The 23,723-nt window shown below is 38.3% G+C and overlaps 1 protein-coding gene and 1 pseudogene across 6 annotated transcripts in view; one reads left to right on the plus strand and one right to left on the minus strand.

Moving 5' to 3' along the window:
* The window catches only part of RBMS2 (RNA binding motif single stranded interacting protein 2), an 89,363-nt gene that overhangs the window by 31,054 nt on the left and 34,586 nt on the right, over positions 1-23,723 (minus strand). The window lies entirely within an intron of this gene.
* On the plus strand, positions 4,304-23,543 carry LOC309641289 (RNA-binding protein 7 pseudogene; annotated as a pseudogene). The gene is made up of 2 exons: positions 4,304-4,321; positions 15,691-23,543. The product of its transcript is annotated as an RNA-binding protein 7 pseudogene (transcript).

A 23,723-nucleotide genomic window follows, 5' to 3' on the forward strand; every position in this document is an offset into this window, starting at 1 on the left:
CAAGCCCTGGTCTGGGAGGATCCCACATGCCGCGGAGCAACTAGGCCCGTGAGCCACAGTTACTGAGCCTGCGTGTCTGGAGCCTGTGCTCCGCAACAAGAGAGGCCGCGAGAGTGAGAGGCCCGCGCACCGCGATGAAGAGTGGCCCCTGCTTGCTGCAACTGGAGAAAGCCCTCGCACAGAAACGAAGACCCAACAAAGCCATAAATAAAAAAAAAAAAAAAAAAAAAAAAAAACCATCTTCACATATCTCACCTCAAAATAAATTATAAAAAAAAAAAAAAGTAACTTTGATGGCTATAATAAAAAATAACAAGTGCTGGTGAGGCTGTGAAGAAATTGGAACCCTTGTACACTACTGGTGGGAATGTAAAATGATGCAGCTGCTTTGGAAGACAGTTTGGCAGTTCCTAAAATGGTTAAACACAGAGTTATCACATGACTCAGCAATTCCACTCCTAGGTATGTACCCAAGAGAACTGAAAACATACGTCCACACAAAACCTGTACACGAATTTCACAGCAGCATTATAATAGCCCAAAGTGGAAACAACATAAATGTCTATCGACTGATAAATGGATACATAAAATGTGGTATATCCATACATGAGCCTATTATTCAGTCATAAGAAGGAAAGAAGTACAGATACATGCTATAATATGAACCTTGAAAATATGCTAAGTGAAAGAAGGCAATCACAAAGGATCACCGATTACATGATTCCATTTATATGAAATGTGTATAATAGGCAAGTCTTTAGAAACAGGAAGTAGATTAGTGATTATCTATGGCTGGGAGAGGGGGATAATGAAAGAACTGGGAAGTGATGGCTAAGTGGGCGGAGTTTCTTTGGGGGGTGGGTAACGAAAATGTCCTAAAAGTATGGTAATGGATGCAGGACTCTGTGAATATACAAAAGCCACTGAACCGTACACTTTAAATGGGTGAATTGTACAGTATGTGAATTATATCTCAATAAAGCTGTTATAAAAATTTGATAGAGATGGGTAGAGAGAAGAGGACATTCCAACCATTGAAAACTTCTTGAGATGTTAGGCTATCACAGGCTAGTATGACCTAGCACAGGATTCAGCCTAGGTTGGCATCACCCTACTTCATTTCCAGATAGAAAATTCCTAAGATTAATACATTTTATTGAAATTCAAGTGGAAATATGAATTAGACATTAAATCATATCAGAGCAAGAAAGGAATATTTTCTGTAATCCCCCTCCCTGAAAAAAAAAAAAAACATTAAAAACAAAACAAAAACAGAAAGGTATCTCTGGAACACGCAGTGCCTGAGCCAGGGAACCCACACCACGGATCTGCCCACCACACCTGGTTTTATTTTATTTATTTAGTTAGTTAGTTAGTTATTTAGGCCACACGGTGTGGTATGCAGGATCTTAGTTCCCCGACCAGGATCGAACGGGGGGGCCCCCTGCAGTGGGAGCTCAGGGTCTTAACCCCTGGACCACCAGGGAAGCCCCCATACCTGGTTTTAAAAGCTGACTCTCAGCACTTCTACTACTTCCTCTTAGCTCAAGTAAACTTGACACCATCTCCAGCTCCTCATCTCCTCCCCGCTTCTCTTTCATGGCTCTTACCACTACAGTAGCAATCTGTTTTCTACATCCCTTTAATACCAGAGGGAGTTCTTACATTCATACCAGGTGATACTCAAACTAGTTCTCAAGTATAAAATAGACGTTTTTAAACCCTAAGTCAAAATAAGTAAAGAATCCTCAGTTAAGCATACAGCCAAACACATTGCTCAGGAATCCATTCACCCTTCCAGATCCACTTGCCACTCTTGTCCACCTTGCTTTATGCCTTGGAAGCTGACCATATAGAGTGTATGAACAGGCTCCCTTGCCCTCTGGCTTCCAGTTGGGTTTGGCTAACCAGATATATACCAGTAGGATATCAAAGGGCAGGAGGAGAATGAGACCAGAGTATTTCTTTTCCTAGCTCCTTTCCCTGCCAGAATACCGTGATTTGGCTGCATACCTCTACTGAAGCCCATAGTTCCCTCCATACAGCTACTCTTAGATTCTGGTAATCTCTCTCAGGTCTTTGCCCTTTTAGATATAGAGTACGTAGGCTCTGTAATTGCTGGCCATAGGGTACTCTACTCCCTCTCACTGGTTTCCCTAAGTCCCTTTGTAAATAGTCCCTTTATTACATCTTTCTCAAATTACTCCATTTGGGTATGCCATCTGTTTCCTTTTAGGACCCTAAACGATGAACAAACCATTCTACCTTAAAGATTCAGGTGCAAGAGGATATGTACCAGAAACTCTTGAGAAACTCTGCTTTCTTTAAGATTGGATAAAGAACCTCCTCACTGGGCAAAAATCCTCAAGGCACAGTTTGATGCAGAATTCTTTTCGTCTAACAATTTAACAGTATCTTAAGTTAAACTGTTGATTTAACTTTATGATTTCATCTCATCTTCCAGACAACTTTGTGAAGTAGAGCAGGTGATGTGTTATTTCCCTTCTAAAACTTAGAAACTGAGGTTCAGTTTTATTTCAACATTCCCTCTGTTATGTCGCTTCACTTTTTGTTAAGCAGAACCAAGTAATGGAAACCCTAATACTGACAGTATCCAAACCAAGGCAACCAGCTGAGTAAACATGTAAAGCAGTCCTTTACATGACCCTACATCCTTTCTCTCCCTTCTGGAAAGAAAACAGTTCTAAGTTCCCTGGCAATAGGTAAGGTCTAGTCAAAGTAGAACATTTAAGGAACAAAGGCATTTGAATTGTGAACCAAATAAATTAGAGGAAAATCTACATAAGACTGGTGCTTACATAGACTTACTAGAGCAAGAGCCCTCAATTGAAATATATGGGCAATTCTATTGGAGGGCATAGCCCTTTTAGGCACAGTGTTTTTAGGCAGCACAAGCCCATGCCTCTATCCCAAGGAATAACCAACTATGCCACCAGTTTGTGGGTACACGTCAGTGTGGCAATATCTCATATGTACCAGGAACCATAGAGCAAAAAGTTTAATTCTCAGGACATAAAAAGGATCTTTGAAGGTTAAGTAGCTTAAGTCTGAACATGACAACCAACTGCTTGGGGAGAACATGGGTAGGATACAACTGAGCGCCCATGGAGTGCTACTCTGCATTACACAACCCCTCCACTATTCAGCCTAACTGGTGGATCATCGTATGGCCTGAGAAGGAGTTGCAAAGTGAAAAAGAATAACGGCATCATTGGAGCTTCAGAGCTTGCAGAGAAGTATGTGCCTCTCTTCCACAATAAAGTTGCCTCAGAGAAAATATATAGGAAAAGATAATGCCTGCCTATAGTTTATTTTACCCTACCTTGTCATTTACCTTATTTTCATTATCTGACACAATTTTATTGTGGTCAGAAATACAGAGATCACAAACCCATAGGAAGTCAGGAAACACCAGCACTCCTCTTCCTCACCCTTATACTACCTATAAAAAGAATTCCCAGATTGGTAGATTAGGGATCTGGTTTTATCAAGGCCTAAAATCTCAAAGTAATGAAAAGATTCTGCTCCTGTGATCATTATAGAAATATTTTTGATTCACCAAACAATAAACACTGGCAATACTACACACCTGAAGAAAGTAACCTAACCAAAGAATATGGAAGGTATACATGCCTAGTCTATTTTCAGATCAAAATAAAATGTATATATGCAACCACCTAGCATTACGTTAGGTATATAAAGTGTAATCCTTATTCTAGTCTGCCTTTTTTTTGGCCACACGACACCACAGGGCATGTGGGATCTTAGTTTCCCAACCAGGGATTGAACCCGCATCCCCTCCATTGGAAGCGTGGAGTTTTAACCACTGGACCGCCAGGGAAGTCCCTCTAGTCTGCTTTTTACAAGTCACAAAGAACTGCGGATATAATTTTTCAAAGTCTGATATAATATACATAGAAATACGTCTAGAAAGATTCACAAGAAACGGTTAATAATGTTGGCCGCTAAAAAGACGAACTAGGTATATGAAATATGGGGTGAAAACAGACGTTTTGAACCTTTTATATTTTATACCAAGTCCATACATCTATTATCTATTTAAAAACAAAAGAAAAAGTTTCAAGGTCTGACATACTAATTTTTTAAAACTAGGATAGAATGTTAAAACACTTGAGTCCATACAGCCTGACTCCTGGACCCATGCTCTCATAGTTCCTAACATACTCTGAATCTCAAAAAAGACAGTGATTTGAACAGAACTAGTCCTTGGGAAAGTGTTAACCTAGTTTATCAAACTCATGGTCTTAAACTACAATTGGGAATGGGGCAGAAGTCGGAGGTAAGGGGTGGAGGTGAGGATTGATTGCCAAAGTAAGAACTGAATACCAAACTATAAACAAAGTGATAAGGTCTCCAAAAGAGGAAGAGAAAGTTTTGTAAGTTCTATCTAATTCCTGGATAGTAATGTGGAAGGTTATGTAAGAATTTTTGCAAGGTCCAGTACCCATAGCCACATAAAGATATACTATTTACATAATAGCTACAGTATATTTAATCCATAAAGAATATAGAAAAGGAGGAAATTCCTGTTCTTTTAGGCTGATATATTAAAACAAAACAGCGATTTTTCTTTCTCCTTATTACAAAACAGTTTTGACAGAACTTACAGAGCAGAATCTCAGGTTCCTACTTACCTCTGGTATCCTTTGGAGGTGAAATTGGAAGAAAATTTAGAATGAGAATAAGAGACTTATAGCTTAGAGGCAACCCTCTACTACCCCTCACTTCCTTCCCTTTCTCTAGTCTCCATCCTCTCTCTTACTCTTTTCCATTCTTCCTCCATTTTTTTCCTTCTTCTCTATCTTTGCTTAGGCTTACTCCTGACAGTTGCATTCAATGATATCCTTAAGTAATAATTAGCCTGGCTGTGGTATTAACGTTGCTCATATCTTAACCTATTAAAAAAAAAAAAAGAGAGTCCTGGTTCAGAGGATGGGAAGCAAAGTTTAAAAACTTTTTTTACTTTTAATTATGGAAAACATACAAAGGCAAAAGAAGAGTATAATGAATCCCTACACATTTATCACTTAGCTTCAACAATTATTCGTGGACAAACTTGCTTCGTTTGTAACTCCACCTATTTCCTTACCTCCCATATTATTTCAAAGCAAATACCAAATATATAATTTCATTACAAAATATTTCAGCATGTAGCTCTGAAAAATCTTTTAAAAAAATATAAACCCGAACAACTCTATATCATCTAAAAATTAATAATTCCTTAATTTTATAAAATAGAGTTAAAATTTCCAATTGTCTTATGTATGTCAGAATTGTTTTGTTTTGTTTTACAGTTTATTTGATTTTTTTTTTTTTTTGGCCACACCATGCGGCTTGTGGGATCTTAGTTCCCTGACCAGGGATTGAACCCAGGCCCTTGGCAGTGAAAGCATGGAGTGCTAACCACTGGACCTCCAGGGAATTCGCCAGTTTATTTGTTTGAAATAGGATCCAAGTAAGGTCCATATACTGTCACTGGTTGCTATGTCTGACACATCTTTTAATCGACAGGTTCCCTATGCATTCCTATTTCTTGCAGTTTTTTTTAAGAATTTTTAAAATTTATTTATTTATTTATTTAGGCTGTGCTGGGTCTTCCTTGCGGCACGCAGGCTCTCTAGCTATGGCGTGCGGGCTCTAGAGCTCATGGGCTCAGTAGTTGCGGTGCGCGGGCTTAGTTGTGGTATGTGGGATCTCAGTTCCCCAACCAGGGGTTGAACCCAGGCCCCCTGCATTGGGAGCGTGGAGTCTTAACCACTGGACCACGAGGGAAGTCTCCTATTTCTTGCAATTTATTTGTCAGGGAAATTCTTATGTTTGTACCAGCATAAAAATTAACCCATTCAAAAACCATTTAATTAGAGTTACCATATGATCCAGCAATCCCACTCCTGGGCATATATCCAGAGAAAACTAATTCAAAACGATATGGGGTGGGGGGGCTTCCCTGGTGGCACACTGGTTAAGAATCTGCCTGCCAATGCAGGGGACACGGGTTCGAGCCCTGGTCCAGGAAGATCCCACATGCCGCAGAGCAACTAAGCCCATGCACCACAACTACTAAGCCTGCACTCTAGAGCCCGCAAGCCACAACTACTGAGCTCACGTGCCACAACTACTGAAGCCCGCACTCCTAGAGCCTGTGCTCCTCAACAAAAGAAGCCACCACAATGAGAAGCCCATGCACTGCAATGAAGAGTAGCCCCCACTCACTGCAACTAGAGAAAGCCCACACGCAGCAACGAAAACCCAACACAGCCAAAAATAAATAAATAAAATTTTTAAACAATGGTTTAGATGGCAAATTTTATTTTAAAAAAAAGATATAGGGGACTTCCCTGGCAGTCCAGTGGTTCAGACTCCATGCTCCCAATGCAGGGGGCACAGGTTTGATCACTGGTTGGGGAACTAAGATCCTGCATGCCACGCAGCGTGGCCAAAAAAAAAAAAGATATATGCACCCCAATGTTCACAGCAGCAGTATTTACAATAGCCAAGACATGGAAGCAACCTAAATGTCCATCAACACATGAATGGATAAAGAAGATTCAGTATATATACGTACAATGGAATATTATTCAGCCATAAAACAGAATGAAACAATGCCATTTGCAACCATCTGGATGGACCTGGAGACTATCATACTAAGTGAAGTAAGCCAGACAGAGAAAGACAAATATCATATGATATCACTGATATGTGGAATCTAAAAAATGATACAAATGAACTTATTTACAAATCAGAAATGGACTCAGAGACATAGAAAACAAACCTATGGTTATCAAAGGGGAAAGGGGGTGGGGGAGGGATAAATTAGGAGTCTGTGATTAACAGATACATGCTACTATATATAAAATAAATCACACTACTATATATAAAATAATACAACAAGGACCTACTGTATAGCACAGGGAACTATATTCAGTATCATGTAATAACCTATAATGGAAAAGAATCTGAAAAAGAATACATATATATGTATAACTGAATCACTGTGCTGTATACCTGAAACTAACACAACATTACAAGTCAACTATATGTCAATAAAAAGTTGTTTGTTTTTGAAAAAAAATTTATTAAGTAGGTACTATTTGGAGAATAGAAAAAAGAATCTATAACTGAACAATTATTTATTGTATCTAATATGTAGCATGTGGAGATGCTATGAAGAAATGCAAAATGGGAGAAAAGGCTGGCCTTCAAAAGGCACAAGATGGAATGCAAAAACAGAACAATGACATAAAAACATAAAATCAAAACAAAACTTCCTAGTAACAATGTAGCTTCTCTAGTGACTACTGATGTTAATCTCAATAGTCAATTGACCTTTTATTTTATTATCTTTTTCTCAGGCAAAGGGAAGGGAAAATAACAAATGTTGGCTACTTACCATAGTCCAGGCCCCATAGGATTTTGTTATCTAATATAATATTTACAAAGAAGATAATGAGGGCTTCCCTGGTGGCACAGTGGTTAAGAATCCACCTGCCAATGCAGGGGACATGGGTTCAAGCCCTGGTCCGGGAAGATCCCACATGCCGCGGAGCAACTGAGCCCGTGTGCCACAACTACTGAGCCTGCACTCTAAAGCCGGTGAGTCACAACGACTGAGCCCACGCGCCTAGAGCCCGTGCTCCACAACAAGAGCAGCCACCGCAATGAGAAGCCCGCGCACCACAACGAAGAGTAGCCCCCACTCGCCGCAACTAGAGAAAGCCCGCACGCAGCAACGAAGACCCAATGCAGCCAAAAATTAAAAAATTAAAATAAATAAATAAATAAATAAAAGAGACAGTAGAAGAGAAATTTAGAAAGTAGGAAGGTGGAGGTTTAAAAAAAAAAAAAAAGATAATAAGATAGGTATAATTTCCATTTTATTTTCTTTTCTCTTTTTTTTTTGTCCATGCTGCGTGGCTTGCGGGATCTTGGTTCCCCGACCAGGGATCAAACTCAGGCCAATGGCAGTGAAAGTGCCACTGAGTCCTAACCACTGGACTGACCGCCAGGGAATTCCCTCCATTTTCATTTTTATTGATATGGAAACTAAGGTTCAGAGGAGTTCTTTCTTTCCCAAGTTTACATAATTAATAAGTAGTAGAATCTTATTTTTGACTGAGGATCATCTGGTTCCCAAGTCCACATTCTTTCCATTGCTGTTTCTCTAAACACAGGGACAGCAATGGCTTTCACGACTATAAGCAAGGTCAACAATTAGCTCCAATTATTTTTTAAGAGATCAATTTCTAAAATGTGTTCAAATCAACAGTCTAAAATGACACCAGAAAACAGGTAAAGAGGGACTTCCCTGGTGGTCCAGTGGTTAAGATTCTGTGCTTCCACTGCAGGGGGCGTGAGTTCCATCCCTGGTCAGGGAACTAAGATCCCACAGGACACTCAGTGTGGTCAAAAAGAAGAAAAAAAAAAAACAGGTAAAGAAACTCAGCTTATCATTTTACCTCAGTCATCAAAAAATCTACTAGATTTAAGCACTGGTCTGATATGCGAAAATGGAACTAAACTGAGGAATCGGATCATCATTTTCCCTGGGGAAAACACTGCCCACTCCACTGCTCCCTTCAGTGTAGAGGGACAGACATCAGCATATCGCTCCTGCTGTGCAGGCAGCTCTAGAAGCAGCAGCACAGCTCTGTCCTCTTTCGCTCTGGGGGTTCAGCTGCCTGAAGGGAGCACACACTCAGCTTTGCTACCTTACACACTGGTGAGGTTTCACAGGGGTTGCCCCACAGGGGAAGTCTGTAGATTCTGTTTGGTTTGGTTTTGATCACTGCTTGCACCTAGGTGGAGAAATCTGTCTAATTCTGGCAGTATTAGAAAATCCACTGGCCCACAGATACAAGCTACCTTCTTGAATATTAGTGTTATCAGTAATAAAATTGTTGTTTTTATTTCCATTTGTCAAACTTTCTTCTTATTTCTCAACTGGAGTGGAGAAAGAAGGGTGCTTCAAACTGAAACCCACAAACCCCAGCAGTCTTTAAGGGCTAGGCAAGTATTTCCTTTGGTAGTTGAAATGGAGGCCAGGGTAAAATGTTAGTGTGCCTGGCCCTACCAGTTTACAAATTCTATAATTGTAAAATAATGATTTAGTAATAATTCAATTTGGGACAACAAAGAAAATCATTTTCATTTATAATGTAAGACCCTTATTTCACAAATGAGGAAAAATCAGATTCAGTTTTGATATAAGCACTCAGTTTATTCACTATTCATTTAGCAATTGAGTAGGCAATGAATCAATGTTTACTAAATGTTTTTTCAAAAGTATATTTCTTGACTATAGAGCCCATTAACTAGCAGAAAGGGGTCAAAACACAAGGGCTCAAAAATCAAAGACTATAGTTTAATTCTAGTGTTGCCATGTACTAGCCTGTGACTTTGCGTAAGTTGCTTAACCTTACCTGCAAAATGCAGACAGTAACAGCATCTATGTAATAGGATTAGTGTGGGGATTAAAATAAATACATATAAAGCTCTTATAGTGCCTGAAATATAAAAGGAGCTTGCATCCATTCAATCAATAAATACTTAATGCCCGATTTAGAGTACCAGGCACTATGTCTGATAGCAAGGACAAAATGCCAAGCTAAAGATGGTCTAAGACAAAGACTAGAGATGGTCTTGGTCCTAACAGAATTCAGTGTTTAGTAGAGATATAGCCATTAATCAAATAATCACAAAGTAATTGTATAATTACCCAGTGTGATAAATGGGCTAGGAAAGAAAAAGAACAGAAGGCTGTGACCTACTTTAGTTAGTATAGTCAGAAAGGTGACATGTAAGTGAGACTTCAAGGATGAGCAGAAACTAGCCATTCAGAGAATGAAATAAAAGATCATTCCAGAAAGAGAAATGGGCAAAAGACACAAAGTGAGATTTTCAACTGAATCTGAAAGAAACAGAAGGCCAGTGAAGCTGGAGTGTAATGAAGGATGGAGGGGTAGGCAGAACCTTCCAGGCTGTGTTAAAGTACTTGGCTTTCATTCAACACAATAGACAGTCAGTGAATAATTTTATGCAAGAGAGAAGTTATAAGATCTGATCTGTTTTGAAAATATGACTCTGGCTACTATGGGAAGAATAAATAAGAGCGAGGCAGGGGGTGAAATGGCAAGCTCAATTAGGAGGCCACTGTAATAGTCCAAACAAGAGACAATATAGTCTATAATTGGAGAGATGGCTGTAAAGATGGAGAGAAATGGAAAGATCTGAGGTGTAGTTTATAGGTAGAATCAAAGGACTTGCTTATAAATTAGATGCAGGAAAGTATAGTGTCTAGCTTGAGTAACTGGATGGATGATGGTATCATTCACTAATGCTGTAGAGATGGAGGGGAGAGCCAATTTGAGGACTGCAAAGCAATCATTACATTTTGAATATATTAATTTTAATAACCTGTGAGATTTCTAGGAAAAAAATATCAATTAAGCAGTTGGATACACAGAGGAGAAGTCTGGTCTAGCAATTATCTGTAAATCTGTTAGCATAGTAATAAGTGAAATCTAGGAATAAAGTATATTTAGAAAGAAGGCAAGAAAGCCTGAAGAAATATAAACACTCAGAAATTGAGTAGAGTAACTGACAAGGAGGTCAAAAGAGGAGGGCAAAAGGGCAAGACCCAAGAAGGTTGTGTTACCTGAGGCAACAAAAGACAGTTTCAAGAAATGGGGGCAAAAAAAAGAAACGGGAAATAGTCAACTCCAGCAATGCCACTAAGAGGTTATGTAAGATAAAAACTAAAAAACAAACAAACAAAACACTAGTTGGATTGGGCAACTTAAAAGTACTATGGACTAGAGCAAGCAGAAGAAAGAATCAGGGAGCCTGAAGAGAGATCATTTGAATTTATCCAGCCAGAAGGAAAACAAACAAACAAACAAAAACCAGAATGAAAGGCAATGAAGAAAGCCTATGGGACTTATGGGGCATAACAACAGAAACAATCTACGTACTACTGGAGTTGCAGAAGAAGAGAGAGAGAAAGGGGTAGAAAGCTTATTCAAAGAAATAACGGCTGAAAACTTCCCAAATGTGGGGAGAGATGTGGACATCCAAGTTCATTAAGCTAATAGCTCACTCCAAAGTTTCAATCCAAAATGACCTTCTCCAAGATGCATTATAGTAAAACCATCTAAAATCAAAGACAAAGAGAGAATTTAAAAGTCAGTTGGAGGGGCTTCCCTGGTGGCACAGTGGTTGAGAATCTGCCTGCCAATGCAGGGGACACGGGTTCGAGCCCTGGTCTGGGAAGGTCCCACATGCCGCGGAGCGACTAGGCCCATGAGCCACAATTGCTGAGCCTGCACGTCTGGAGCCTGTGCTCCGCAACAAGAGAGGCCGCGATAGTGAGAGGCCCGCGCACCGCGATGAAGAGTGGCCCTCACTTGCCGCAACTAGAGAAAGCCCTTGCACAGAAACGAAGACCCAACACAGCCATAAATAAATAAATAAATAAATAAAATTTTTTAAAAGTCAGTTAGAAAAAAAAAAAATGTCTCTCATACAACAGAGCCTCCATAAGGCTATGAGCAGATTTCTCAGCAGAAATCCTGCAGGTCAGCAGAGAATGGGATGATATATTCAAAATGCTGAAAGAAAAAAAAAAGCAAAACAAGAATACTTTACCCAGCAAAGCTGTCCTTCAGAAGTGAAGGTAATAAAGACTTTCCCTAACAAAAGCTGAGAGAGTTCACCACCACTTGACCTGCCTTAACAAGAAATGCTGAAGAGTTCTTCAATCTGAAAAGAAAGGATGTTAACTAGTAACACGAAAACATATGAAAATATACAACACACTGGTAAAGGTATACAGTCAGATTCAGAATAGTCTGGTACTGTAATGTGGTGGTATTATTAACCACTTAACTCTAGTATAAAGGTTAAAGGACAAAAGTATTAAAACAGCTATAGCTACAATAATTTGTTAATGGATACACAATATAAAATGTAAATTGTGACATGAAAAACATAAAATGGGGGTGGGGTAAAAGGGTAGATTTCATATGCAATCAAAGTTAAGCTGTTATCAGCTTAAAATAGACTGTTACATCTATAAGATGTTTCAAGTAAGCCTGAGGGTAACCACAAAACAAAAACCTATAACAGATATACATAAGATAAAGAGAAGGGAATCAAAGTATACCACTATCAGAAATCATCAATTCATAAAGCAAGACAGTAAGAGAGGAAGAAAGGAAGAGAGGAACTACAAGACAGCCAGAAAACAATTAACAAGAGGGCAATAATAATTCCTTACCTAGTTATATTTACTTTAAATGTAAATGGATTAAATTCTCCAATCAAAAGGCACAGAGTGGCTGAATGGATAAAAAACAAGGTCTAACGTTTATGCTGTTTGCAGAAGACTCATTTACTACAAGGACACACATAAGAACAAAGTGACGGGTTGGATAAAGATATTCCACACAAATGGAAACCAAAAGAAAGCAAGGATAACTATAGTTATATCAGAAAAAAGAACTTTAAGTCAAAAACTGTAACAAGAGACAAAGAAAGTCATTACATAATGATAAGAAAGGGTCAATGCATCAAGGGAATGTAACAGTTGTAAATGTGTATATACACAACATCAGAGCACCTAAAATATTGAGCAAATATTAACAGATCTGATGGGAGAAACAGACAATCCAGTAATAGCAGAGGATTTCAATACCCCACTTTCAATAATGAATGGATCGAAAGTCAGCCCTCGACACAAGGGTTTGTAAAAATAAGAAAAGATAAAAACAAAGAAAGACAAAAAGAAAAAATATTAAAAAAAAATAATAATAATAATGAATGGATCACCCAGACAGAAAATCAATACAGAAACAATGGACTCGAACTATACTTTAGATCAAATGGACCTAACAGACATATACAGAACCTTCCATCTAAAAACAACATAACACACCTTCTTCTCAAGTGCACCTGGAACATTCTCCAGGATAGAGCACATCAGGTCACAAAACAAGTCTCAGTAAATTTAAAAATACTGTAATCATACCAAGTATCTTTTCTGACCAAAATGGTATAAACCAGAAATCAATAACAGAAGGAAAACTGGAAAATTCACGAATATGTGGAAATTAAACAACACATTCCTGAACAACCAATGGGTCAAAGATAAAATCAAAAAATATCTTGAAACAAACAAAAATGGACACACAACGTACCAAAACTTATGGGATGCAGCAAAAATAGAGCACAGAGGGAAGTTTAGAGTGATAACTGCCTACATTAAGAAGAAGAAGAAAAAAAAAAAGATCTCACATAAACAACCCAAAGGAACTGGAAAAAGGACAAATTAAGCCCAAAGTTAGCAGAAAGAAGGAGATAACAAAGATCAGAGCAGAAATAAATGAAATCAGGAATAGAAAAACAATGGAAAACTGTTAGTTTATTTTAAAAGATTAAATTGACAAACCTTTAGCTAGATTTACCAAGAAAAAAAGAGACAGGACTCAAAGAAATAACACTAAAAATGAAAGAGGAGACATTACAACTGATACCACAGAAACACAAAGGATCATAAGACACTGCTATGGACAATCATATGCCATCAAATTGGACAACCTAGAAGAAATGAATAAATTCCTAGAAACATACAATCTACCAAGTCTTAATAATAAAAATACAGAAAATCTGAACAGACTAATAAGTAAGGAGATTGATAATCTCCAGGACTAGATAGCTTCACAAGTGAATTCTACCAAACATTTAAAGAAGAATTAACATCAATTCTTCTCAAACTCTTCCAAAAAAATGAAGAAGAGGGAACACTTCCAAACTCATTTAACGAGACCAGCATTACCCTGGTACCAAAGCCAGATGATGACATTAAAATAAAACAACAGACCAACAGACCAACATCCATGATGAATATAAGTGCAAAAATTCTCAAAAAAATACTAGCAAAACAAATTCAACAGCACATTAAAAGGATCATACACCATGATCAAGTGAGACTTATCCCTGAGATGCAAGGATGGTTCAGTATACACAAATCAATAAATGTGATATAGCACATTAACAAAACAACAAAAATCATGATAATCCTAATAGATGCAGAAAAAGCAATTGACAAAATTTAACATTGTTTCATGATAAAAATACTCAATAAATTGGGTACAGAAGGAACATACCTCAACATAATAAAGGCCATATATGACACGCCCACAGCTTATATCATATTCAACAGTGAAAGTCTGAAAGCTTTTCCTTTAAGATCAAGAACAAGAAAAGGGTGAACATTCTGACCACTCCTATTCAACATAATACTAGAAGTCCTAGCCAGAGCAATTAGGCAAGAAAAAGAAATAAAGGCATCCAAATTGGAAAGGAAGAAGTAAAATTGTCTGTTTGCTGATGACATGATTTTGTATACAGAAAATTGTAAAGACTCCATCAAAAAAGTGTGAGGCCTAATAAACAAGTTCCATAAAGTTTCAGGATACAGGGACTTCCCTGGTGGCACAGTGGTTAAGAATCTGCCTGCCAATGCAGGGGACACAGGTTCAAGCCCTGGTCCAGGAAGATCGCACATGCCGCAGAGCAACTAAGCCCGTGTGCCACAACTACTGAGCCTGTGCTCTAGAGCCCATGAGCCACAACAACTGAAGCCCGTGCACCTAGAGCCTGTGCTCTGCAACAAGAGAAGCCACTGCAATGAGAAGCCTGTGCACCTCAACAAAGAATAGTCCCTGCTCGCCACACTAGAGAAAGCCCACGTGCAGCAACGAACACCCAATGCAGCCAAAAATTAATTAATTAATTAATTTTTAAAAAAAGTTTCAGGATACAAAATCGAACATACAAAAGTCAGTTCCATTTCTATACACCAACAATGAAATCAGTTTTATTTCTATACACAAGCTATCTGAAAGAGAAATAAAGAAAATCCATTTAAAATAGCATCAAAAATAATAACATACTTAGGAATAAAGTAAACAAGGAGGTGATAGATCTGTACATTGAAAACCATAAAACACTGTTGAAAGAAATGGAAGGAGGCACAAGTAAATGAAAAACAATGTTGTGGGTTTTTTTACAGAAATAAAAAGTTCCATCCTAAAACTCATTTGGAATCTCAATGTACCCTGAATAGCCAAATCTTGAACAAGAAGAACAAAGCTGGAAGTCTCAAACTTTCTCATTTCAAAAATTATTACAAAGCTATAGTAATCAAAACAGTGTGGTACTGGTATAAAGACAGACATACTAACCAATGGGACACAGTAGAGAGCCAGAAATAAACCCTTGCACATATGGTCAAATGATTTGACAAGGGTGCCAAGACCACTCAATGAGAAAAGAACAGTCTTTCCAACAAATGGTATTGGAAAAACTGGATATCTACCTGCAAAAGAATGAAATTGGACCCTTACCTTACACTGTAAGGGTAAAAAATTACCCTTATACAAAAATTAACTCAAAATGGATCAAAGACCTAAACATCTTGGAAGAAAACATAGGGGAAAAGCTTCATGAGATTGGATTTGGCAATTTCTTGGATATGACACCAAAAGCACAGGTAACAAAAGAAAAAAATGGATAAATTGGACTATATCCATATTTAAAACTTCCATGCTTCAAAGGACACAATCAACAGAGTAAAAAGGCAGCCTACAGAATGTAAGAAAATATTTGCAAGCCAAAGCAAATCACACTCTCTTTGTGGGTAACCTTGAAACAAAAGTCACAGAGGAGCTCCTTTTTGAGCTTTTTCACCAGGCTGGGCCAGTAATAAAAGTGAAAATTCCAAAAGATAAGGATGGTAAACCAAAGCAGTTTGCGTTTGTGAATTTCAAACGTAAAGTATCTGTTCCTTATGCCATGAATCTACTTTACGAATCAAGCTTTTTGGAAGGCCCATCAAAATTCAGATTAGATCAAGAAGTAACCATGCCTCACAGGAAGTCAGTTTGTCATATCCCCAGCATTGTGTTGGAAATTCAAGCCCTACTTCCACATCTCCTAATAGGTAAAAAAGGAGCTAAAATGACTCCATCAGCACAGATAATTCAAAGATCTTTCTCTTCTTCAGATAATTTTCAGAGACAAGCAGTGATGAACAGTGTTTTTAGACAGATGTCACATGGAGGGAAATTTGGTTCTCCATATCTGGATCAATCAGGATTTTCCCCATCAGTTCAGTCATATAATCACACTTTTTAAAAAAATTTTTTATTTATTTTTGTCTGCGTTGGGTCTTCACTGCTACGCGCGGGCTTTCTCTAGTTGTGGCGAGTGGGGGCTACTCTTCCTTGTGGTGCACGTGCTTCTCATTGCAGTGGCTTCTCTTGTTGCAGAGCACAGGCTCTAGGCACACGGGCTTTAGTAGTTGTGGCACGAGGGCTCAGTAGTTGTGGCAGACGAGCTTAGTTGCTCTGTGGCATGTGGGATCTTCCCGGACCAGGGATCGAACCCATGTCCCCTGTACTGGCAGGTTGATTCTTAACCACTGTGCCACCAGGGAAGTCCCCCACATAATCATACTTTTAACCAGTCGTCAAGCTCCCAGTGGTGCCAAGATACACCATTATCACAGAGAAAAGTCAGACAGAATTCTCATTCCTACATGGCGGACAGACATTATAGCCGTAAACACTGTTACACCACTGATCATGGGTCTGACCATCATTACAGAGAAAACAGAGATGATTTCTTCTATTAAGACAGGAATCACGATGGCTGGAGCCATGACTATGATAACAGAAGAGTGGTAGAGAAGGCAAATGGTGCTCATCTCGACACTAACAAGTGATAAAAGGATGTTTTCATAGGGTCACTCTAGGCCCTTTTTGTTACGTTTGTCTGGGACTGTTTTCTTAAAAAACTGTATAGAACAGCTTTACAAGTCGCCACATTTCTTTACAAAATTTTTAAAACCTAACAGCAGTCCAATACAGAAATGAGAAGAATTGTGGTTCTAGTTTTATTACATTAATAACCTTTCACCTCAGGGTTTTAAGAGGAGGAAAGGGTTTTATGCAATCGAAGGTGCCACAATTCCTAATCACTTTAGACAGTTGAGGAAGGGATGTATTATATGGATTAGCTGTATTATGGAGCAAATATTTTAATTATCTGTTATCTTTTTGTACTGCAAGAAGTTTCTTGTTAGTGAATCAGATTTTTGGTGTATATAATAGAAAACATTCAAGTTGATAGTCTTAAATGACTCAGTATTTTGTTAATAAATGAGAAAATGTAACTTCAGTGATTCATTTTACTAACATTTCAGAAAGCTTTTGGGTAAAGTTTCGGGATAAATCATATTATTTAACTTCTTAGAGAACTTAAGTGTAAGTTCTGTGACATAATCTGGAACGTTACCATAACTGAGCATACAAGTATACATCTACATGTGCTATTTCATTATAAAATTTTAGAATTTGCTCATTAAATCATGTTTGATGTATGACTGACGCCACTTAGGAAGTTAAATATCTCTAAATTTTTTTTTTTACAGTAAAAATACAGTGTTAATGTAAATTCCCTTATCCAGGAAGAAAAAAAATGTAAATGCATGGTCAGATAAAATGGTAAAATATTTTATTGAAAGTATACTTTTTTGGGAAAAAAATGGTTCACAAAACCTTTAAGTGCTGTCTCTATCACTCAAACTTCTAAAATTTTAACATTTTCAAAGTGCCCAAGACAAGTGCACAAGGACACATTTTATTGTTGAAATTGTATAGGTTGCTTTTTGTTTTTATTTGAACATTTGAGAATTTAGTCTTAAACACCTTCTGATTTAAAAATTTTAAAACCTTGTTTAAAAAAACTTTTATGTATCAAGATACTGTTTCCGGGACTTCCCTCGTGTGATAGTGATTAAGAATCCACCTGCCAATGCAGGGGACACGGGTTTGAGCCCTGGTCCGGGAAGATCCCACATGCCGCAGAGCAACGAAGCCCGTCTGCCACAACTACTGAACCTGTGCTCTACAGCCCGCGAGCCATAACTACTAAGCCCGTGTGCCACAACTACTGAAGCCCACATGCCTAGAGCCCATGCTCCACAACAAGAGAAGCCACTGCAATCAGAAGCCTGCGCACCACAACGAAGAGTAGCCCCCGCTCACCGCAACTAGAGAAAGCCGGCGTGCAACAACGAAGATCCAACGCAGCCAAATATAAAAATTAATTAAACAGTTAATTTTAAAAAACAGATGCTGTTTCCTTTTCATTGTAAAACTTGTTTATAAAAATTCATTCCTAGGGACTTCCCTGGTGGCACAGTAGTTAAGAATCCGCCTGCCAATGCAGGGTTCAAGCCCTGGTCCAGGAAGATCCCACATGCTGCAGAGCAACTAAGCCCGTGCACCACAACAACTGAGCCTGCACTCTAGAGCCTGCGAGCCACAACTACTGAGCTCACGTGACACAACTACTGAAGCCTGCGTGCCTAGAGCCTGTGCTCTGCAATAAGACAAGCCACCTCAATGAGAAGCCCGCACACCACAACCAAGAGTAGCCCCCGCTCGCCACAACTAGAGAAAGCCCATGTGCAGCAACGAAGACCCAAAGCAGCCAAAAATAAATAAATAAATAAATAAATAAATAATTTTAAAAGAGATTTAAAAAAAAATTCATTCCTTGAAAAAAAAAGAAATACTTGCAAATTGTATACCTGATAAGGAGTTAATAGCCAAAATATATAAAGAACTCTACAACTCAGTAACAAAAAACAATCCCATTTTAAAAAATGGGCAAAGGACTTAAATTTTTTCCAAAGAAAATATACAAATGGCCAATAAGCACATGAAAAGATGCTCAACATCACTAATCATTAGACAAATGCAAATCAAAACCATAATGAAATACCCTCTCACACCCATTAGGATGGCTACCATCAAAAAAAAAACAGAAAATAAGTGTTGGCAAGGATTTGGAGAAATCAGAACTTGTGCACTGTTGGTGGGAATGTAAAATGGTACAGCCGTTAAGGAAAACAATGTGGTAATTCCTCAAAAAATTAAAAATAGCATTACCATATGATCCAGCAATTCCACTTCTGGGAATATACCCAAAAGAATTGAAAGCAGAGTCTGAAGAGATATTTATACACCCATGTTCACAGCAACATTATTCACAACAGCCAAAAGATGGAAGCAACTCAAGTATCTCTCACAGATGAATGGATAAACAAAATGTGGTATATACATTCAATGTGGGAATTCCCTGGCAGTCCAGTGGTTAAGACTCGGGCTTTCACTGCTGTGGACCCGGGTTCAATCTCTGGTTGGGGAACTAAGATCCCATAAGACATGCGGTGTGGCCAAAAAAAAAAAAAAAAGTAAATACATTCAGCATAATATTATTCAGCCTTAAAAAGCCAAGGAAATTCTGGGGCTTCCCTGGTGGCGCAGTGGTTAAGAATACGCCTGCCAATGTAGGGAACACGGGTTCGAGCCCTGGTCCAGGAAGATCCCACATGCTGCAGAGCCTGTGCGCCACAACAACTGAGCCTGCGCTCTAGAGCCCGCAAGCCACAACTACTGAGCCCATGTGCCACAACTACTGAAGCCCACGAGCCTAGAGCCCGTGCTCCACAACAAGAGAAGCCACCGCAATGAGAAGCCCCTGCACCGCAAGAAAGAGTAGCCTCCGCTCGCCGCAACTAGAGAAAGCCCATGCACAGCAACGAAGATCCAATGTAGCCAAAAATAAAAAAATAAAATAATAATTAAAGAAGAAAAAAGCAAGGAAATTCTGACATACGTTACAACATGGATGAACCTTGAGGACATTATGCTAAGTGATATAAGCCAATCACAAAAAGACAAATACTGTATGATTACACTTATATAAGGTACTTAGAGAATTCATAAAAACAGAACATAGAATAGTGGTTGCCAAAAGCTGTGGGGAGGGGAGAATGGGAAGTTGTTTAATGCTGTAGATTTTCAGTTTCACAAGATGAAAAGAGTTCTACTAGAGATTGGTTGCACAATGTAAACGTTCTTAACACTATTATACTGTATACTTAAAAATGGATAAGATGGTAAATTTTATGTTATGTATATTTTACAATTAAAAATAAAAAATAAATACTAACGGGCTTCCCTGGTGGCGCAGTGGTTAAGCATCTGCCTGCCAATGCAGGGGACACGGGTTCAATCCCCGGTCCGGGAAGATCCCACATGAGGCAGAGCAACTAAGCCCATGCACCACAACTACGGAGCCTGCGCTCTAGAGCCCGGGAGCCACAACTACTGAGCCTGCATGCCGCAACTACTGAAGCCCGCGTGCCTAGAGCCCGTGTTCTGCAACAAGAGAAGCCATCGCAATGAGAAGGCCGCGCACCGCAAAGAAGAGTAGCCCCCGCTCACCGCAACTAGAGAAAGCCCACGCGCAGCAACGAAGACCCAAAGCAGCCAAAAATAAATAAATAAAATAAATAAATTTATTTAAAAAAAAAACAAATACTAAGGAAAAGAGAGTAGGATGTAATGAAGTAGAGATTCTATAGGTAGGAACTACTTTTTCAAGAAGGTGGATTATAAAAGGGATCAGAAAAATGGGACAGTAACTGGCAGGAGACATGGGATCAAGCAGGGTTTCTATCTTCCATTAGATAGGGGTGATATTTAAAGCTACGAGACTAGATAAAATTATGAAGGAAGAAGTGTAGATAGAAAAGAAACAAGGACTGAGTCCTGGGGATCTCCAAGGTTTAGAGATCAGGAAAATTGGGAGGAACCAGCAAAGGAGCCTGAAGAGGAAAGCCACAGATACTAGAGGAACAGGAGGGTATGGTGGTCTGCAAACCAAGTGAAGAAAGTATTCCAAGGAATTGTGTGATCAAACGTGTCAAGTGTTGACAATAGATTAACAGTAAGATGAGGGCTACGAACTGACCGCTGAAGAAGATGAAAGTCATTGCAGACCTTCATAAGAGCAGTTTTGGTGGAGTGGTGGGAGTAAAAGCCTAACTGGATTAGGCTTAGGAGAAAATGAGAGGTGTGACACTATCAACAAGTAGAGAGGATGTGAGTCTACAGTAAATTTTACACTGTTGATGGAAACAAATGTGGTATACTTAGAAAGCAATTTAGCATTATCTCTTTTTTAATTAATTAATCTTTTTGGCCATGCTGTGCAGCATGCAGGATCTCAGTTCCCAACCAGGGATCCAACCCGTGCCCCCTAAAGTGGAAGTGCAGAGTCCTAACCACTGGTCCGCCAGGGAATTCCCTAGCATTATCTCTTAAAGGTGAACATTCACATACCTATACTGCACAGGCCCACACCTAGGTATAAACCCAAAAGAAATTCTTACACAAATGTACCACATAAATGATAATATTCTGAGCATCAATGTTAGGAATAGCAAAAACAAACAAGCCTGGATTAATCCAAAAGCTCACTGGCAGGAGAATGGATAAATTATGGTTTATTCACAAAATGAAATATTATACAACATGAAAAAATGAATAAAACAGCTATATACAACATGAATTAATCATGAAGATGTAACACTGAATGGAAACAAACAGAAGACTGTATTGCAATAAGACAATATAGTAGTGGCTGAGAGCATAGACTAGGAGCCAAACTATCTGGGTTCAAATCCCAGCTGGGCCATTCACTAGCAACGTGATTATTAAACTCTCTGTAGTTCATTTTTTCTCATCTGTGAAACAGGGAAAATAATAATGAAATTGTCATAAGGATTAAATGATATATATAATTATACATAAACTACTTAGAACAATGTAAACAAGCAAATTAAACATGACTTTAAACTATGTTTTAAAAAAGCAATAGAATAATAAATATAAAATTTAAAAGAGTGGTTACCTCTAGAAGGGAGGGAGGGAGGGGATGGGATAGGGAGAAACTCCTAAGTATATGCAATTTACAGGCAATGATTCTAGTTCTTGAGTTGGAAGATGGGCTTACAGGTGTTCCTCTTATTATTATGCTTTAGAGTTACATGTAACCTTTTGTATTATCAAATAATATATTAAAGATAATAAAAGAAAAAGTGATGGAAGGAAATAAACTGGAGACAGCTAGTATATAACTCTTGAATAAACAACACTTTCAGATAGTTTATATAAAGGGAAGAAGAGAAATGGGGCAGCAGGTGGAGGAAGAAATGGCATCAAGAAAAAGGGGGTTTTTTTGATAAAAGAAATAAGTCTATTTACATACTGATATATGATTATAAATATTAACAAATATTACCAATCCTCAAAAATAACCCAATAAAGTATATCAGTACTTTAAGATGAAGAACTCAAGGTCAGAGAGCCTAAGAAACTTGGAACTGGGTCACACATCTAATAAGTGACAAAAGCCATATTTAAATTCAGATCTAACTCCAAATTTCACAACTTTATTTTATTTTAAAATTTTTATTGGAGTCTAGTTGATTTACAATGTTGTGTTAGTTTCAGGTGTACAGCAAAGTGAATCAGTTATACATATACATATATCCACTCTTTTTTAGATTCTTTTCCCATACAGGCCATTACACAGTATCGAGTAGAGTTCCCTGTGCTATACAGTCGGTCCTTATTAGTAATCTATTTTATATACAGTGGTGTATATATGTCAATCCCAATCTTCCAATTTATCCCTCCCTCCCACCCCCTTCGAAATTTCACAATCTGTATAGAACACAATGCTGCTTTCCTTTTCTTAATCTTAATTTAATGCCTAACATTAATTACATTTATTAGGATATATATTTTAAGTATCTACTAGATAGGCTTAAGATGCTGTATCAGGTGTTTCACAGGATAATAAACTGAACAACACTGTCTTTACCTTTACAGAGTTTACACTACGGCAATGAAGATAAGACAATCACCTAAATGATTCCAATACAATGCAAAATTATATAAATACCACATATGAAGTACAAAATATTATGGAGGATAAGAAAAAAAGTCCCCTTTGGGGTTAGGAGGTAGAGGGATTAGGAGAAGCTGTATAGAAGAGGTAACATTTCAGCTGAACTTCTAAAGCGTAGTTAGGGTTTTGAAAGACAGTTTTGACTGTGAGCTCTTGAATGGCCACCATCATGCCTTAGCCCCAGGTCCTAGCATTCTGGAGCTATTTAACGAATGTGGGTAGAGTGAACAAATGAACAGAAAGGCCATTCCAAAAGGAAGCAACAACAACAATAACAAAAGGATCAGAGGCTGAATACTACATGAGGCACAATGACAAAAGAATCAGAGAGTAGGAGGGATATGAATATGAACATATATATTTGGAAAGTAAGTATCAAATTACTCATCATGATTCTTTTTACATTTTGGCTCCCATATCTCCCATCTTTAAGAAAATTCTCTCAACACTACCACCATCCTCTTGCAGGCTTTATCTCATTTCTCTGCTCCCCATCCTTTTAAAATAACAATGTTATGAGATATAATTTATATACCATGTAATTAACCCATTTAAAGTATAATTTCAATGGTATTTGGATCACAGAGTTGTGCAACTATCACCACAGTCAATTTTAGAACATTTTCATTACCCCAGAAAGAAACCCAATACACATTACCAGTCACTCCTCTTTTCCACCCCCAACCATCTCCTACTCCATCCCTAGGCAACTACTAATCTGCTTTCTGTCTCTCTGGATTTGCCTATTCCGGATATTTCATATAAATGGAAGCATCAAATACAGTTGACCC

Source organism: Balaenoptera physalus (genome assembly GCF_965194825.1).
Source record: "Balaenoptera physalus genome assembly, chromosome: 13".
In the NCBI taxonomy this organism is placed as follows: domain Eukaryota; kingdom Metazoa; phylum Chordata; class Mammalia; order Artiodactyla; family Balaenopteridae; genus Balaenoptera; species Balaenoptera physalus.